Below are 18,412 nucleotides of genomic sequence, written 5' to 3'. Positions count from 1 at the left end.
GATGCATCTGTTTTGCATTTGCTCTCAGCTCCATTCCCAAATGCTTTCGGATGATTGCTTCCACCAACACCAGGAGCTGGCACAGGATCATAGCCGCTATGGTTTTGTTGGCGATGAAATTGAATCCCCTGTAATGGGTCCACCTTGAGAATATTTCCAGCCATGTTATTTTTACATCAGATGAGGGGACAGAGGTGCTCCTCCCTGATGTCCTTGTAGTGGATGATGTGGTGGGAAATGGCCTGGTTGCTGTTGCTGTAATAAATAATTTTGAGAAGGTGGATCAAACCATACCAGGAGCTTGTTAGTGTGAATGGTGATGAAGAACATCCCAAGATATTGATGACGTGGTTGCTCGTTCTGGATTATGCACTCTGGACCCTAGAATTTCAACTGTGGATTCATACGAGCATGATGTGAATCTAGATGCTCCATCGGAGGCCTCCCATGATTCATCTGAAGGTGGAGATATGGTGGAGGAGACTGCTGGCTTCGTATATTACAAAATCTCAGCCTCTGCTGGAAAAGGTGGTGGACCATCAGGACTAAGTACCATGGACCTTTCATCTTTAAAGGCAGCACTTAGGGCTGCTAGTTTATCAAGTGACACGTCCCCCGCAGTAAGCAAGCTCTCCGCCTCGTGCAGCTGAATTCCACCAGTCCTGTAAGTTCTGCTCGCGAAATCCCCAACACCAACAAGTCCTTAGGTTGGCTAGATGGTGAATCTTTTGCTTGCGGCATCATCTAGTTTTATAATCTTTAATCGAGTTCCAGCAGTTAGAAATTAAGAGCATGTATCACATTTTCACCTTGTTATATTTTAGCTTTTACTTGTATAAAAATGTTTCACCAGCATCATTTACCATATGCCAATACATAAGTAAGAGCATATCTGTACAAGGGTTGTGAACTTTGGTATTTGGGGTCGTTAAGAGCGTCCACAGTGGGAGAGTAAACCCAAATACTTGGTCTTTTGAACAGACGTAGTGGAACGTATTATCGATCAAATTTTGATCAACGACTAAAACCCAGAATATATTTGGTCTGGGACCAAGACTAAACCCAGATATAGTCGAGCGTTGATATACTTCACGCCCCACCACCAGGCGGACATATAGTGCACGTCCCACATCAGGCGTTGGTATAGTCTACGCCCCACACCAGGCGTTGGTATAGTTTACGCTCCACATGGGGCGTACGTAAAGTCTACGCCCCATTTTTTTTTTTTAATTATTTTGTATGGGGCGGGCATTATACCCCCGCCCCATTCTTTGTTTTGAAAATCAATTTAGTGGGGCGGGCATTATACCCCCGCCCCATTCTTTGTTTTGAAAATCAATTTAGTGGGGCGGGCTTTATACCTCCGCCCCACTTCTTTCATTTTTTTTTTTTAGTGCACGTCCCAATCAGGCGTTGGTATAGTCTACGCCCCACACCAGGCGAACGTATAATGTACGTCTGACCAAATTTAGTCTTTCCACCGTAGCGTCACACACCATACTAAACCCAAAATTTGATCTTTTTTTCCCTCTTTGGTCTTTGGTTATACTCGCACCACTCCAGTTGCTCTAAGCCTGTTCAAACGATATTTTCTTCACATTCCCTTTGACCAAGAAACTTCACTTCTATCGAGTACTCAAACGCGATTAGTATATCTTCGGAAAGAAAAAGTTCACCACCATCCAATACTACAATTCTTTGGAACCTGGCCTAAGTTAGTGGAAAATAAGTGTTTTTTTTTTCTCTCGAGCAGTCAAAAAACTCAAAACTCAAAAGACGCAAACTTCATTTTAGGACTCTGGCACACCCTTGTGGGCATCATATTGTGTCATAAATAATCTAGCGGTTAAATGAATTTTGGAGATGAAAGCTCATTTTGTAGATCCTCTCTGGAAGCTATTAGTATCGGTAAACAAAATTTCTTCACTGAGTGTCACGTGTTTAATATTTAACATTTCTATTTTATCCCTTACTTCCAATGCCTGGTCAGTTCACTCAATTCAGGTCACTTCAGAATTCATTCTATTCCAGAGACCAGAGTATCAAGTAAGCGACCCCTACACGCCATCTCCAACCATAAAGACGTCTAGACTCTAGAGCCCTATTGACAAGACCCCCAACCATGACTAGTAATGACCTGTCTACATGGAGCGTTTCACATAGCATTTAAGTAATTAGTTTGTGTTTTAAATAAGCTTTCTTTGTTTATTTATATTATTAAAAAGTGAAAACTACTATAACCACCCTACTATATGGGTTCAACATATAGAAACCCCGTTAAATGGATCATTCATTGTCAACTCCATACTTTAGGAAAATGATATTGCTAGGCCCAAAAAATCAAATTTTCTTCAGATATGGTCCATAATTAATTATTACGAATTTTAATAATACCAAAAAATATCCTTTAGTATTTATACAAGAGGAATATCAGAAGATATTTTCATTTTCAGATTTTGTCTCTCTCTTCTCTGGACGATTTTTTCTTCTGCCGATATTGTGTTCTCGTCAAATTCTTCATTTTCAGATCTGAAACAAGATTTATCTCCCAAAATCAAGTTCTCACACATAATAATATCGTCAACAACTCTTGTTCTTGCGATTTCAGTGCATATCGGTGAAGAAAAGTGAATGAAGATCGTCAACAACAACTGGAAAGGAAGATTTAAATCATGATGACAAAGATAAGTTCTATATATTTTCATCTTTTCATTCGATTTAAACTTCTAATTTTTTGATTTCCAAATCGAAATCAGAGGAATTTTTTTTTTTTGTTTACTGTTGAAAACCTAATCGATCTGATTTCATCTAGGAATCTGTATTCAAAAGATGATCAGAACATAGCTATATAGTTATTTCATCTTTATCTCTCTTTTGAGATTGAAATTTTCAAAAAAAAAATTGTCTACAAATTTTCTAGGATTTCGAATCGAAAGTCGATTTAACTTTTAATCCATATTGTTGTGCAGGTTCAACAATGAAATTAAGAAGATCTTCAACCACAACAGAAATGAAATCGTCGTCATTCATTTCGACTTTGACAACAACTAATGAAAAGTTTAGATATTTGATTATGTTATTTGGTCTGTGTATTTCTATAATGGGTCTGAAATGTGTAGTGTTTCTTTCTTAAGAGAACACCTGTGACAAAACTAGGGAAGCAAGGAAAGAAAAGAAGGGAAACATGGATGTTAGGGGAGAAATTCTATTTTCGCTTTACATAACCGAGAAAACAGATAACATAAATTTCAAGAGATAGGAATTGGGCAACTTTTGGAGATAGAAATTCACATCTGCCTCTTGAGGTGAAAATATAAGATAGGATTTTATATATCTGTACTGAAAATTGATAAAGGGAGAAGAAAATTAAGAGGAATGTGAAATTAAACATGATCTAAGGTGAGTCTTGTTAATATATACTTGCATATCTTATCATATATTTGAAACTTATGAATTCAGATTAGCACAGCTAATTAAGTGTATAACTATATCTAGGAATGGATTGAATTGGTTACTCCAATTAAGAGGAAGAATTGTGGGTATGTGCTATGAATTAAATTTAGATAGAATTAGAAGAATGGTGGAATTTTAGACGAGAATTCCATTTTGAAAATGGTACTTAGACAGGAAGTTGTTATCAAAATAGAAAATGATTGTTTAGAGTTGGTTAATTATGATAACTTATAGTACTGTTTTTTTATAGCTTTTATATAGGATTAAGGGGTCGGAAATTTAAGACGTGGACTAACTGGCATAAGATTTCATTTCGAGAACAAGGTGGGAATTTAGACAGAAATTCAGGTAGTGTGTCGTTTGTACGCAATTGCTTATTTTTGGTACTGTTACGTGAGAGTTATTGAATGGAATTGTTGCTAAGTGTGAATATTGTTTGAATCGATGGGTGCCGTGTAGTACGCAAGGTTTGGGATTTCCGCAAGGAGTGTTTGTGTTTATCCGCATAGATTTTTGCTAAGTTAAGTTGGGCGGATAGTCTTTTGTTATGATATTACTTAGTAAGGCGGATGCTCTTCCGTTATGATATTACTTAGTAGGGCGGACGCTCTTCCGTTTCGGTAATATATATATACACACGTTATTTAGGAGATCCATTTCTACGCATACTCCACTTGATTGTTTTGTCATGTTGCAATAATATCAGACTCATGGCTTGGGTGGGCTCTTCATGAGGATGGCCTGTTTAAATGAGGCAGTGATTGAATATCATTCTGTTATATGTGTCTTGATATGTTCCTTCTATGTTTATTTGCCATCTGAAATTCTCCATTTGTATGGAAGTAAATTCCCATTGGGCTTTGCTTATTGTTCTGTTTCTTCTTAGTAACAGGTGGAACAACTGCAGTGAAAAACGAAGGAAAAGAAGAGGAAGGTGAATACTACGTTCGTCGCAAAAATGTCCTAACCGAACTTTACTTCGCAAAAAATTCAATTACGTCGCAAAAAAAAAGTTCGATTTCGTCGCGAAAAAATGTCTCAACCAAACTTTGGGTTCGGTTACGTCGCAAAAAATTTCCAAACCGAACTACATTTGCAGAAACAAAAACTCCATTAAAGCTTTGGTTCGGTTGCCTGTGATTTTGGATTTACTAACCGAACTACATTTGCAAAAAGTTCGGTTACATGTTCTTCATATAATATAACCGAACTTTATTGACTTGGTTGAAATTTTTTGTTACAATTTTGATTTTAATGATATTTTTGGCCATTTATAACAACATTCACTAAGTTACAAGCATATTTCGGTACCGAGAGAATGTTTTTTCTCCATATTTACCCATCTCAAAATTATTTTTTTCTCCATCTTCTTCTTCTTCTATTACTTTGGTCACTCAATAATTCTATTTCTTTTAAATACAATCATCTATTAATTTAACCTTAATCAATGATTAATCACATTAACTAATCATTATACAAAAATAATCAGGAGGATAATTTTGGTATTAATATAAATATTTAGATAAGGGGTGATCTAGATTTACTTCTAATGTCTTACCCAAAATAAAACAATGGTCCAAAAAAAAAAAAGCTGGTCCCAAAAAAACGTTCTTAAAAATTGTTCCCATTAAGCTGGTTGCTCATACGACTCATAGCCATAGGCCAATAGTTCAGGCAAAGCCCAAACCTAATGAGTTGCTAGATCGATCTTGGGGAGGCAATTGGCAAAACGGGTTTGAATCAGTGTTATGGTTTCTGTTTCTCAGTAGGATGAAGCCCCTGAAGTCGATTGAGGAGGTCACTCATAAGACGACCGGGGGACATGATGAAGGAATCTGTTGACTTGATGAAAAAAACACCACATTGGCAGTGGAGTGGCATTAACTGTCTGCGGAACCGAAGGTAGGCTAGTTTCAGACGACTAGCGACATTGAGGTCCTTCTGTTATAGAACTCCAATCTTCATTTCGTGCTGCTCTGCTATTTGCCGCAGAAGAAACATGTCGTCTTGCCTGTGAAATTCAAGGGTGGAGAAAAGCGGACATATTTTTCCAGCTCAGATGCGTTGGCCATATTGAGACAGAAACCCGTACATGAAAGGAAATAGACATGAAGTTAACGTCTTACTTGAACCACCTGGGGATATCTTTCACAAAAAGCATGTAGTTGGCCAACTGCTGAACACTCGATTGTTGTGAAATGAGAAGTGGCAAAAGTAGTGGAAGGACATGCTCGGCAACAAATTCAATGCCATGCTGAACAAGATAAAGTGATGATCAGAAGAAGGAAAAAAAAAAGGGCGACTCAAAAGTATGACTTTCCTCATCTCTAATTGTAGTAGAAAAAGAGAAGCATTTTGTCTTCAACATTTTAACAAGACAAGCATTTTAAAGATCTGGAACGCAGAACAAGAAATTCCTAGCATTTAAGAAAAGCATAAAAGTAGAGATGAGAGAAAGCACCTGCTTGAAAATCCAATTTGCAACTCCCAAAGTACACATGAGGGTAGTAGCTGAATGATCAACAGCAGGACACCGTTGGATCGTCTGCAAAATCTCCCATGTGGCATGTTTGTCAATGGTGCTCACCAATTCCCCCAGGCATAGCAAAGCATTAACTCTTACTTGTCAATGATTATATCGTCAGATGGCAACCCAAAGTTCTTGTAGCTTTTTATATGTGACGGCAGTAATTTCAAATTCAAAGATGGAAAGCAGAACATATGCACAAGGCTCAAATTCTTAAGTTCTTCCTCCTACAGACACAAATTCTTATAATGGCTAATTACAATTGCTCAGAATGAATGCATATCCCTGTCCTTGCTGAGGCCTTCCTGACTTGAAGGTCGTTTGGTCAGTCCATGTTTCTTTCAAAACAGATGTCATTCACAAAACAAGTTCCATTTTAGATTGTTTCGGCAGTGCATCCACACAACTAACTACATCTACAAATGTATTTGTACCTTTCATCCAGGCTTGCCAAGAAGTTATTCTTCTTATGTGGCTATGATGTGCCAAAATTAAACAGGACACTAAATGGTACCTGTTTGCTAGTGGCCACAAAGCAAGCCTGCGGCAGTTAATGAACTACAGCATAAACATCAGTAACAAAGACAAACATACCGCGGCCACTATTGCCTTAAGTGCTAACCCATGCCCACGAGACAAAACTGCTTGTTTTACCAACTGCACAAAATATATTGCCGGCCAAAAAAAGAAGAATGAAAATTTAGTTAAATGTTTGAGATGATAACAAAGGGGATGTGACTGGAGAATCATGCAACAGGATTGAAAATACGGTTCACTGTAACAGAAAAGAATCAAGCATCTCTTGAATGACAACAACTTTGGAAAACACCAGTGAAGACATATGATGAACTGCAACTCCATAGATCCGAGACCAGAATTATAATTTTTTATCAGTGACAGCAAGCTGCACCTGAACATCAAGCTGCTTTGTAAGGGGCGCAGCTCTTCAGAAAGCTTCTTCTTGCATGGGGGCATCATTATCGTCATAAGCACATACGAGAAAAGGAAGCACATGGGATATTAAAAGCTCCCAACTGGTCTACATCTACTGCAGAGAAGGATAGGATTACTACTAATATGACATAGTATAATCCAGATTATCAGTGAAAATGTCCAAGACAGAACAAGTACATATTTTGTACTTGGTCATAGAAAAAGTAAAATCCTAGTTTTCTGGTCTACTGAAACACCGATTCCCAAGGCTAGATCTAACATGAATGTTTTATTTCAAACCAGAGGCATTGTTACATTACGTACCGCCTAATATGAACCATAAAGAATCAAGACTATTCATTTCTGCTTAGTTACAGCATCAACACAATTATGAAGTGATAGCTAATGATGCACGAACATGTTCCATAAGACCATTCTGCAGCCCTTCACTTGCAGTTCATAGTAGGTTTAAGACTGGAGCTACCCAACTCTTGAGATTCTGGATTCTCGTCTATTCAATATATTCTGTCAAAGCAGGCTACTACAGCTACAGCAGCTGGGGAAGGAACAGAACGAAAGCTCACATGCCTTGGCCGTCATATATATGCATGCAAGAAAATAATGTTATCCCTAGAACAGCTATTACCAAAATTGTTATAACCAAATGTTCTGTATTTTTAACAAGTGGACTCTTTTCAATACTCTGCAGTTAAATTACCATTGTATTTTTGAGGAGAAAGTTTAATGTATTGATGAAAAAAGAAAAAAGCATACAGGAATATAAAAGCACCTAACAGTGCAAACTAGAGACAGAGCAAAGGCCAATCCCAAACAACTAAGAGGACATACAAACAGCACCACAGAAATAAGAAATAGTTCTGTTTCCATTATATTCGGATCACCTTGTTTGTTCTGAGCTCTGAATGCTTGACAATTAGCAATAATGTTTCACCTGCTTCTGTACTCAAGACAGGAAATAGTACAGGCGGTGTTGATAGTTCAAAATTGGATTTTCCCTGCATCATAAAGATACCTGTTGGTAACAACTTTAATCATGATGACAATTCATGCACAATATATGTCCATTAGCATAAGAAGTAAATCAATATTCATGCTGAAGTCTCATATCCTACCTAGCAAAGGGATGGTTTATATTAAAATATTTATAATCAACATTCAAATGATCTAGTCTCAATGAATATCCCAAAGATAACACCTCAGAAACTGGTAAAAAAAATCCTGCACTTAAAAGTAAACAGAAAAGCAAATTCGAATACAGGCAACAATATATATGTCGAACTTAACATGTCAACTGCAACCTATAATGCATGTAAGCATGCCAACTGCAACCTATTGCGCAACTTGAACTAAAGTACAGGACCAATATATGGCACCTGAGACTCCGTTATCGTGAGAACCATGGTAAGATCATTGGCTGCACAACCATATATCAAAGAGGTGGGATTACCTGCAAGGAATCATATCACGAAATTCTCACATATTCGGTGGTCAGCTATCAATGCGCTACTCTCTAACGTAATGAAGCAAGCAAATGATTTAAAGTAAAATTTCAAATTAAACACTAAAACGGAACAATTGGCGTCATGACTCAAAAGCAATCACAAATAACTGGAAATGCATGGTATATGACCTACACGATATGACCTATGTAGGCCAATATTTGGCCTTGCCACCATCTATGCATGCCTTTTGCAGGCCAAAATGCCCAAAACTGCTTTTGAACCATGCCTTTCGTAGGCCAAATTGTTGAACCATTTCCTATCTTACTTTACTATGGTTCTAAAAAAAAAAAATGAATCCACAAACCGTTGAAGTCGTAAAATGTTCTGAACAATTGAACCCCAGCTCAACTTGGGAGCATAAAAGTTGAGCACTTAAATAAATTCTTTAAAAGGCATAGTAATCAGTACAAGCTATAATTCAAATGCATCAGACAAAGTTACTTGATGCATACAAGCATGTGCATTCAATCTAGTCTCGTCGCGGGACAATGGAGAATCTCAAACGGGACAATGAAGCAAGTCATGAGTAAGATGACCAAGAACATAAAAACATAGACTAAAAAATTTACGATTTTTCATGACAATCGGTGGTCAGTTGTAATTCCATAGTATGACTTATTACCACCTAAAGGATGTTATTGACACTGCAAGTCTGCAAATTAAGCATACAATTTCAAACAGGCAAACTAAAAATTTGAAAGTGTTACTGAAGCAAAATATGGTGGTACAAGGGAAACTTGTAGGAAGGTGAAAACATCAATTTGAACAAGGGAAACTATGTTTTCATTTCTTAGCCATTCCTCTTAGGGTACTGAAATCGTGAAATTTATACTGAATTCTACTACCAGCACAAGTTCTTCCTATTCTGGCATTATCTTCTATATCTTCTAAGTACCCTCTTGGGGTGGCTTCTAAAGAATACTAGTCCAAATGCACCCATTACCAAGTGCCAGTGACAGATCAAACAAAAGAGGCCTTTAGTTAGCACACTAGACCCGTAAAGAACAAAAACAAAGGCTATCGCTTAAAATGTATAATTCACCTAATTACGAAGTACTTAGCCAGTTATTCTGGGATATGCTAAACATTTGAAACCTTAAAACCTGCATCCATTACCTGTAACATCCAATGCCCTTAGTCTAGAAGCCCCATCCACAGACAGCATCCTTTGCAAATCAGTAACTACATCTGCCATCATGCTTGAAAAAGACTCGGGTTGCAGGTATGACCAAGTATTCATGTGCTGCATGGAAATGGAGACAGAACTACTTTTAATTGACGAATAACAATCAAACACAAAAAAAGATTGTGAAACACAGATACTCCACAATTTCTGAAGCATTCTTTAATAGAAAGGAAGGTGTATGGTTAAGCAATTCAGTATGAAATTGAAACTTACATATGGATGCTGCAATGCTCTTTACATAACCCAGATTCTTATAATCCCTGCATTATCTCCTAACCAGAGTTAAATAAACCAAATTTCACAGATCAATCTATTCAGCAAGCAATTTTCCATGTTTCATAAATATAGAGAAGCAGCAGAAATAATAAAATTATATCCAAAAAAAAAAAATCTCAAAATTAACAAATACACATTCAACAAAAGTATTTCATTAATTTTAATATTGATATGTCAGTTTCTTCTTCTTTCATACACAAAATGTAGCCCTAATCCCCAAAACAAACCCTAACTCCCTGATTGACTGATTTCCCTAAACCCTAATCCCCAAATTCTATTGTTTAGGTTTTCTGATGAGATTAACAACACTATTAACCACATAAGTGGCAGCAACGACACCCACAAACCCAACTCCATATTTTAATGTTCTGTTGGTCTCATCCCATTTGTTTTCAACCAGAGAATTTGTAGATTTCATGAAATTAGTTCCAAAACAATCAACACCAGCACCAGCAGTCTTGTGAAGATTATCACCAATACCTGACCAGAAACCACTTCCAAATTTGTTTCCCTTAATAACTACCCCTTTATCTTCTTCTTCCTGATGAATCATAGCCTCTTCAATAACAAATTCCTGATCGATGACGTTCTTCCCGTAATTACTGGAGACGATTACTGGAGATGGATTCATCCCCAGTATGTTTTTAGTATTTTCAATGATTGTTTTCTTTCTGAAGTCTCTCTATGGAATTAGCTCTCAAAAGGGGTTTTTCTTTTCCTCTTCTTTGAGAAATGGATCGAAAAGTCGACCCAATATTTATATTGCAATATACCAAGGGTTTTTCTCATTGGTTAATACCTTTTGACATGGATTAAGATCCTTAACCGTTTGATTTTCTCTTATTTGTTTAATCAACGGTTGGACATGAATTTCTAACCATTTTCTCTGTTCTTTGTGCTTTCTCTGGATATGCGAACGGTTCAAACATCGTCTCTGATAGGTCGTATAAGAGCAACTCCACAAGGTTTAGTTTGCTCATTTTTCCACAGAAGGGCACACTTATTCTGGTTAAATTGGGGCCTATGTCACTTAATTGGGCCCTATAGATTACTTCATCTACCTAATACACAATAATAAAGGGTGTCTAATATTAATGTAAACTATCAAAATTATCCTCATAAAAATATTAATATTACTAAATTACCCCGATCAATCCTAAATAAACCTAACTAACAAAAATCAGTTTTCATTTCTAACTTAAAAACCGATTCTTCATCTCCTCTACTCCCTCTTTTTTTATATTTTTGAAACCGAAAATCGTCGATGATCGACTATTCAAAAATGATTAATCGTTTCTTTCTTCTATAAAATGTTGAAACCAAGAACTAAGTATGCTACTAACAGGAATCATTCTAGTGCGGACACTCCCGGACTTGTTGAAGCGATTCGAAATAGAACGAAGGAAGTGCAAGAACAATCCGAAGCCTCTCGTATCGCACAAGAGAAAGAAATGGGTCGAATCACGTACTTTTCTATCAACCCAATCCTCTAAACTAGGTTTTAGTAACATGCATTAGGTTAGAAATCGAGAATTTTGAAATCAAAAAATTTCATTTTTCACAGAATCGGGTTACATTAATGTCGAAGTAACCCGATGCTTGTTAGAAATGGATTATTTTCTTCAACTTATAAACCGATTGTTCTGCATGTGAAAAGGAGTCGGGGATCGTTAATGTATAAATAGCCCGATTGTTGTAGCCAATATTCCTGGATCTTTATTATGTTGGAATCGGATTACATATGTCTTCACAAAAACCGATTGTGTAGTTGGAATCGGACTTTATATGTATATCGAGTAAACCGATTTCTAGAATCGGTTTACATTATCACTTAACAGAATCCGATTGTGTACCTTGACTTAGAAAAAATGCATTCGATTTCATTGTTGTTTGTCGCTTAACTCCGTATTCTACAAGCCAAACAAGGACAACCAACAAAAGCAAGCCGAAAACAAAAATAAGAAGAGACATGACCTTGCTACTCCTAATCCTTTGAAACCTCGTCGAAAAGGCGGTCAAAGTTTGAATGCTTCCCACCGAAGGGCCACGCGGAGTAAAGCCAAACGGATCAGCATCAATAACCCACCACCTCCAGCGGAGCAACCAACACATGAAGAATCTGATTCAGATACACCTACTGAACAAGAAGGTGGTGAGGAGGAGATGAATGTAGAAGAAGAAAGTCGTGGCAAGAAAGGTGTTGAAGAAGAAAGTGATGACAATGAAAGTGATGAAGATAGTCGTGGAAAGAAAGGTGTTGAAGAACAAAGTCGTGGCAAGATATGTGTTGAAGAAGAAAGTGATGAGAGTGAAAGTGATGAAGAAGGAGGTGAGGATGAAAGTGATGAAGAAGAAGGTGAGGATGATAGTGAGAAGGAAGTTGATGAAGAGATAAGAGAAGTCGTTCAAGAACAAGTGCAAGAACAAGAGGTTCAACAACAAGACCAAGGAGGAGACGCTCAAGAAAAAGGTAAAAAGAAAGAAGGAGCTGTAGTTGCAGGAAATCCTACACTACACACCTCATATGATTTCATTAACATTCAACTCATTTTAGATTAACAATCTTAATTTTATTGATGAATCTTTGAACAATCTTACAAGAAAAGATAAAGGAATCAAGAATCACCACTGCTCTAGATTTTCTCTCTCCTATTTACTTTCTTCTCACCTAGAAAAAGATCTCTCTTTTCCTTTACAACTGAACGACTATTTATAGGGAAGTACATAATGGATGACAGCTAATCTGTCCTTTATTTTCGGATATGGCTTGCGACATTCTCGCAAACTCTCTAATTTTCGCAGGACCATCACATTTTTCTCATGATTTTAGCTGACGTCGTTTATTATGTCATTTCTGAAATTGTTCTGCGACGCTGTTGTGTTGTGTTGTGTTGTTGATAATTTCGCTGAGACATTATTGCTGCGAGATTCTGATCCTACATCTTTCCTCTTCTCATATCTTCTCCGCGAAGTAGAGAACGATGTGAGAAATGCCGCAATTTTTCATTTCTTCATATTCTGCATTTATCACACGTATCCTTTCTTCCATCTATTTCTTGACACGTCTTCTGTAACCGCTGCTTTTTAACCGCTCACGTCTTTTCGTATTAATGGTGTTTATTTCTTCGAGTGGAAAATCCTCTATATATATTCTTCTTACTCTTCTTTCCATTTTCTTTTTACTTTCTCTTCTCTTTTTATTCTCTCATCCCTGCAACTCTATTATTCTTCCGTAAATTCTGCCATTGCAACTTTTCTTGTTTCTTCTTATTTACTCTTTTTATTTTCTTCTTCATCTCCATACTGTTCCCTCTGAAGATCTTCACTGTTTGTAACTTTCTTAATTTTTACGAATTAATCTTCCTGCTGGTGTTTTCCATGGATTTGTCGAGGTTAGTTTTCTTTTTTCTTTCTTATGGGTTTTGCTGAAATTGATCTTGTTTACTGCTTTATTTAATGATGTTGCTTATGTGATTCCCATACTGTTGTTATTTCAGCAAAAACGCCTCCAACACCAAATTTACGGTTCAGAACCCTAATATTTCCAAACCGCAGCATAAGATTGTTGTACACAAAAGAAAGTCTGCGAATCAGAAGGTAGTAAGAAACATTATTCTTTTCTAGTAATAATATTGTTGCTTCTGTTTCTTATTTGGATTGTAATTTGCAGGGTGATAAGGATGTCAATAAACCTCTCAAGAAATCTCGCCACCTTAAAACCGTTGAAACCTCTGTTCCATTCCACTTACTTATCTCTTCTAAATCTCCTGCGACATCTTCGCAAGTTAAACCATTATCTCTAATTCGCGAAAAAGATGCCTCAGATTTCATTTCTTCAACTGACCTTTCAATGATTGAAACCCCCATTATTGATCCTTCTGTGAATGAAACTTCTTATCCTCCTATTGATAATGTTTCTCAACCTTCTATCATTGCCAGTTCTCTACGTGAGCCTCTTCCCTTTTCGAAAGAAACCGTGGAAGGAATAGATATTGCTTTCAAAGTTTTTTCTGAAGTCCTGGATGATGGCAAGAAGTCTCCCATTGATCCTATCAAGTCTGGTATTTGCGAAATTTTGAGTAAGTATTTCGGTTTTGACAGAGCTACTTCGCAAACAGCTTTGGAAAAAGAGTGTAATGCTCTTCGTCTCGAAAATCAAAAGCTTCAGAATGTTTCGCTGGATCGTGACAACCTTCGGAAGAAGAATGATGAACTGAGAGGTATGATTTCCTTATCTGTGTCTTCAATTTGTCTTTCTAATGATTTTATCCTTCCCATATTTAATTATCCTTGAAATCCCTCTTTCGCATGTTAAGCCTTAAACCAGAAACGAATAATGGAGAGATATCAATTTGAATCTGCTGTTGAAGAAGCCCGTGTTGATAAAGAGATTTTGATGGATCAATATAACCAATTAGATAACCTCTATTCATACTCTGTTGATCATAAATAATCTTACCAATGAAAATACCCAATTAGTTCGGAGGCAAGATTTATTAAGTAATGAAATGTCTCGCCTCTCTTATTCTTTAACTAAAGCTAATCTTGGGATGAAATCTTTATCAGATGAGAATAAAACTCTATCTCAAGAGAAACGAATTTGTTTAAATAAGATGGCGATATCTTCGCAACAACTTGGCATCCTTCAGAAAGTATGTGATGACCAAGAGCAATCTCTTCACTCTTTGAGAAATGAACTTAAAGAAGTAACAGAGTCATCTATCGCTGAAAAGATACACTCATTCAAGGTAGAATAGCTTTAAGTGTAAAGGCGAATCAACTTAAAGAACAATATTCCAAATTAGAAGAATCTTATTCTTCTCTTGCGAAGAAAAATGCCTTTCTTATTTCTAAAGAGAAAAATATTTAGTTGGAGATAAATTTGATGATGTGATGGACCGTTGGGAGAATAGTTGTCTGAACTTGATTCAACATCTTATTTCGCAAAAGGAAGGTAGTCATAATAGTTTGACTCCCTTAACTATCTTTTCTTTGTCATATCTTTTTGAGTTTTTCATCTTACTGAAATTTTGTATTCTAACTTTCGCAGAGTCTGAGAAAAATCTTCATTCCTCCATTTCTGTTTTGGAGGCTAAATATGCCAAAATTCGCAAAGAAAATGCATTACTCGTCTCTGTCCTTACTGGTTCTCGCGACCGAGCAGAAAGAAGACTTGATTATCTTGCTTACTTTAAGGATATTCAAGATAGGAATCATCAGAGAGCACTTCTTCGTCAAGTTCATCTCCGGGCTGAAGTCCTTGTAAATGATATTTTATTGTCTAAATCTCTTCCTCCTACATCAATCGAACCTTTGGAAGTAGATGATGATGAAGTTCCTCGTCCTGCTGACAGTGATTATGATTATGAAAGGGGTGCAAAGGATAGTCTTTTGGAAGATATAGAAGAGATTACTTCTAAGGAAGCAACCGATTGTGTTAATCAAGATAAAAACGAAAAAGAAATCTCTTCTGAAGAAGTAATTGCTGGCGATAATCAAGGTGCTAATCAAGGTGAAGATCAGAATCGAAATGAAGGAGAGGTTGGCGATAATGAGAACATTGGCGAAGAACGTCTATTATCTCCTTCTACTGGAATTAATACTGAAGCATGAGCTTCTTATCTAGTTCTATCTTCTTGAATTGTCTCATCTTTATTTTTTGCGAATAATATTCTTCAACCAACTTTGGAATCAATTTTCCCTTTTAGTATTTTGCTGGTGAGAAAGATAATGCCTCTTGTTTATTGATTCCCATACTTGCCTCTCATTATCTTTCTTGCGAGAAATGATCTGTTATGAATACTTATAAATATTTTGTTTTGTCATGTGGTCTTATTTTGCCTTCCTAATTAAAGGTCTTATTATGCCACCTCTTGTCATTGCGACAAAATCGCAGGACGTTCTTGCACTTTCATGCAAGAACCCATTGATCTTGCCTTAACTTTTTTTTGTATTATGGCCTCTTCAGGAATGTTGCGACAATATGACAGGCCTAAATATTCTTGCGAAAATAAAGCCCCATGACATTGCCGTCTTGCGACGAAATCGCAGGACGTCTTCGCACTTTCATGCGAAAACCCATTGATCTCGTCTTATCTTTTTTTTGTATTATTGCCTCTTCAGGATTGTTGCACAAATATGACAAGCCTTAATACCCTTGCGAGTAAAAAGCCTCATGACATTTGCGTCTTAAGACACTTATCAGCTCCCTAATGGAGGGTGCCGCCCTTATCTCCCCCTGGTTGCCCCTTCAAGGAGGCGTACTTCTACCATACAAGGTTAGCTCCTCCCATCCAGTCTTAACAACAACCAGTTGTTTTCGCAGCCTCTTATCCCTTTTACCTATAGGGTTTATGGTTACGAGACTGCACCCTAAGTGGGGTTTTCTTCGGGCCGAGTGCAGTATAAGCCAAGACTTGTCAAGAATGGCAAGGTACGCTTCAAACGCCCCTGGCACTCTTGACTCAACCGTGTACCTCGGCGCCTTGATCAGATTCTGCACTCCTTGGGAGAGTCCTTATTACCTTAGTCGCCCAACCTAAGTCATATGCTTAAGCTGAGAATCCAAGGTGCCTCTCCCGGATGGGCTTTATTGACCCCAAATCTCCATGACTCAGGTTCCGGTGGCGGTGTAGCCTTTCCCTGAGCCATGCAACAGGTACCCCCTTATATGACGTACTTTAGGTCTTACATTTGCCTCTTGCGAAATTTTATTCGCGAACTAGGGTGTACGCCATAAAGGTTCGCCCCTTTCTTTTATGTCATTGTCTATGATTATCTCTGCGAAAGTTTCGCACATCATGATCTTGTTTTGATATGAATAATCTCGCAATTATTCTTTCAGAATCCATAACTTCTCAAAGCTTCTTACGGATAATATCTTTTTAAGTACAACTGTTCCATGGTCTGTCAAGTCTATGACCAACATCTCTACCTTCTGGATCCATTAATTATAAGCTCTGTTCCAACTATCTCCTTAATGATGTAAGGTCCATCCCATTTTTTCGCTAATTTTCCACCATTTTCTCGCTGATATATTGGTGTCTCTCGCAGAACTAAATCTCCTGGTTGGAATTCGCGTACTTTGACACGTTTATTATATTCTCGGGCTAATCTTCGCTGATAATTCTCCATATGTTGTAAAGCTCTTTCTCTTTTTTCTTCTAATTCATCAAGTTTGTTTAAGATCAAACCCGCACTAAATTTTTCTCCCAAGCTTCTCTCTTTGTTGTCGGAATAACAACTTCTGTTGGTAACACCGCTTCAACCGTATGTTAAACAAAAAGGTGACATTCCAGTAGCTCTCTTCTAGTTGTATTATAAGCCCATATTGCATTATGACTTGTTCGCACCATGCTTGTGATCCAATTTATTCTTTAATATATTGCAATTGTTTTTTCTTTTTTGTTTTTTTTTTTGCCCATTAGCTTGTGGATACAAAGGAGTAGACTTTCCACATTTTATCTTAAATGCATTAAGTAACATTTCTATGTTCTGTCCTTCAAACTGTTTCCCATTATCAGATACCAACTGCGCAGGAATTCCGAATCTGCAAATGATATTTTCGAATATGAATGTAAAGATATCTTTGTCGCGAATATGCTGTACTGCCTTCACTTCTGTCCATTTTGTGAAATAATCTGTTGCGACTATTAAGTATCTTCTTTGTCCAGAACCTGGTAAAAATGGCCCCACAATATCTAAGCCCCACTTTCCAAAAGGCCACACACTGGTTGAAGATGACAATGGTGCTCCAGGTGCATGTATTTTCTTTCCATGCCGCTGACAATCTTCGCAACGTCTTGATATTTGTTTTGCATCTTCGTGCATGTATGGCCAGTAATAGCCTTGCATTTTTGCTCTATGTGCCAAAGATCTTCCCCCGCTATGATTGCCAGCATCCCCACTATGTAACATTTTTAGCACTTTTTCTCCTTCCTCTCGTGTCAAACATCTGAGTGATGGTCCATTAAAGGATTTTCGGTATAGCACCCATCTCTTAATTCATAATTCGTTGCGCGGTTTTTAACTTGTGTGCTTCCAATCTATTTCTTGGTGTTTCTCCTTTCGCCAAATATGCATGAAGTTCGTTCTCCAATCTGCGATATTGTTCGTTTGTTCTTCTTCTTCACCGTCTATTATCATCACTTCACTTCTTCTTCTTCTTTATTGATTGATGGTGACAGAAGTGTTTGTATTTTTATGCATCTCGCAGTTGGATCTGTCATCATGCTTGAGATGAAAGCAAAAGCGTCTGCGAGTCTGTTATCCTTCCTTGAAATGTGCCTCCATTTTATTTTTGGGATTTTCGCTGACAATTCTTCAACGAGCTTCTTGTATTTCTTCAAGGATGGTTCATTTGTAGTACTCTCCCTTTATTTGGCGAATAACTAGCTGCGAATCACTAGTGATCCTGGCATTTTCTAGTTTCATTTCTATTGCGAATTTTAAGGCATGTATCACAGCTTCATATTCCGTTTCGTTATTAGTGGATGCGAATTCCAATCTGAATGA

General features: G+C 37.2%; 1 long non-coding RNA gene across 1 annotated transcript; it reads right to left on the bottom strand.

Annotated features, from left to right (window-relative positions):
- Positions 1-5,039: 5,039 nt before the first annotated feature.
- LOC113309461 lies at positions 5,040-6,812 on the bottom strand. The gene is made up of 3 exons (XR_003340615.1): positions 5,915-6,812; positions 5,580-5,707; positions 5,040-5,464 (listed from the first exon to the last, which is right to left on the bottom strand). It is a non-coding gene; the product is annotated as an uncharacterized LOC113309461 (long non-coding RNA).
- Between the last annotated feature and the right edge of the window lie 11,600 nt (positions 6,813-18,412).

The sequence above is a fragment of the Papaver somniferum genome, chromosome 9 (assembly GCF_003573695.1).
Source record: "Papaver somniferum cultivar HN1 chromosome 9, ASM357369v1, whole genome shotgun sequence".
In the NCBI taxonomy this organism is placed as follows: Eukaryota; Viridiplantae; Streptophyta; class Magnoliopsida; order Ranunculales; family Papaveraceae; genus Papaver; species Papaver somniferum.
Note: the sequence above shows the minus strand (reverse complement) of the source record. Positions and strands in the feature narration are given on the sequence as shown.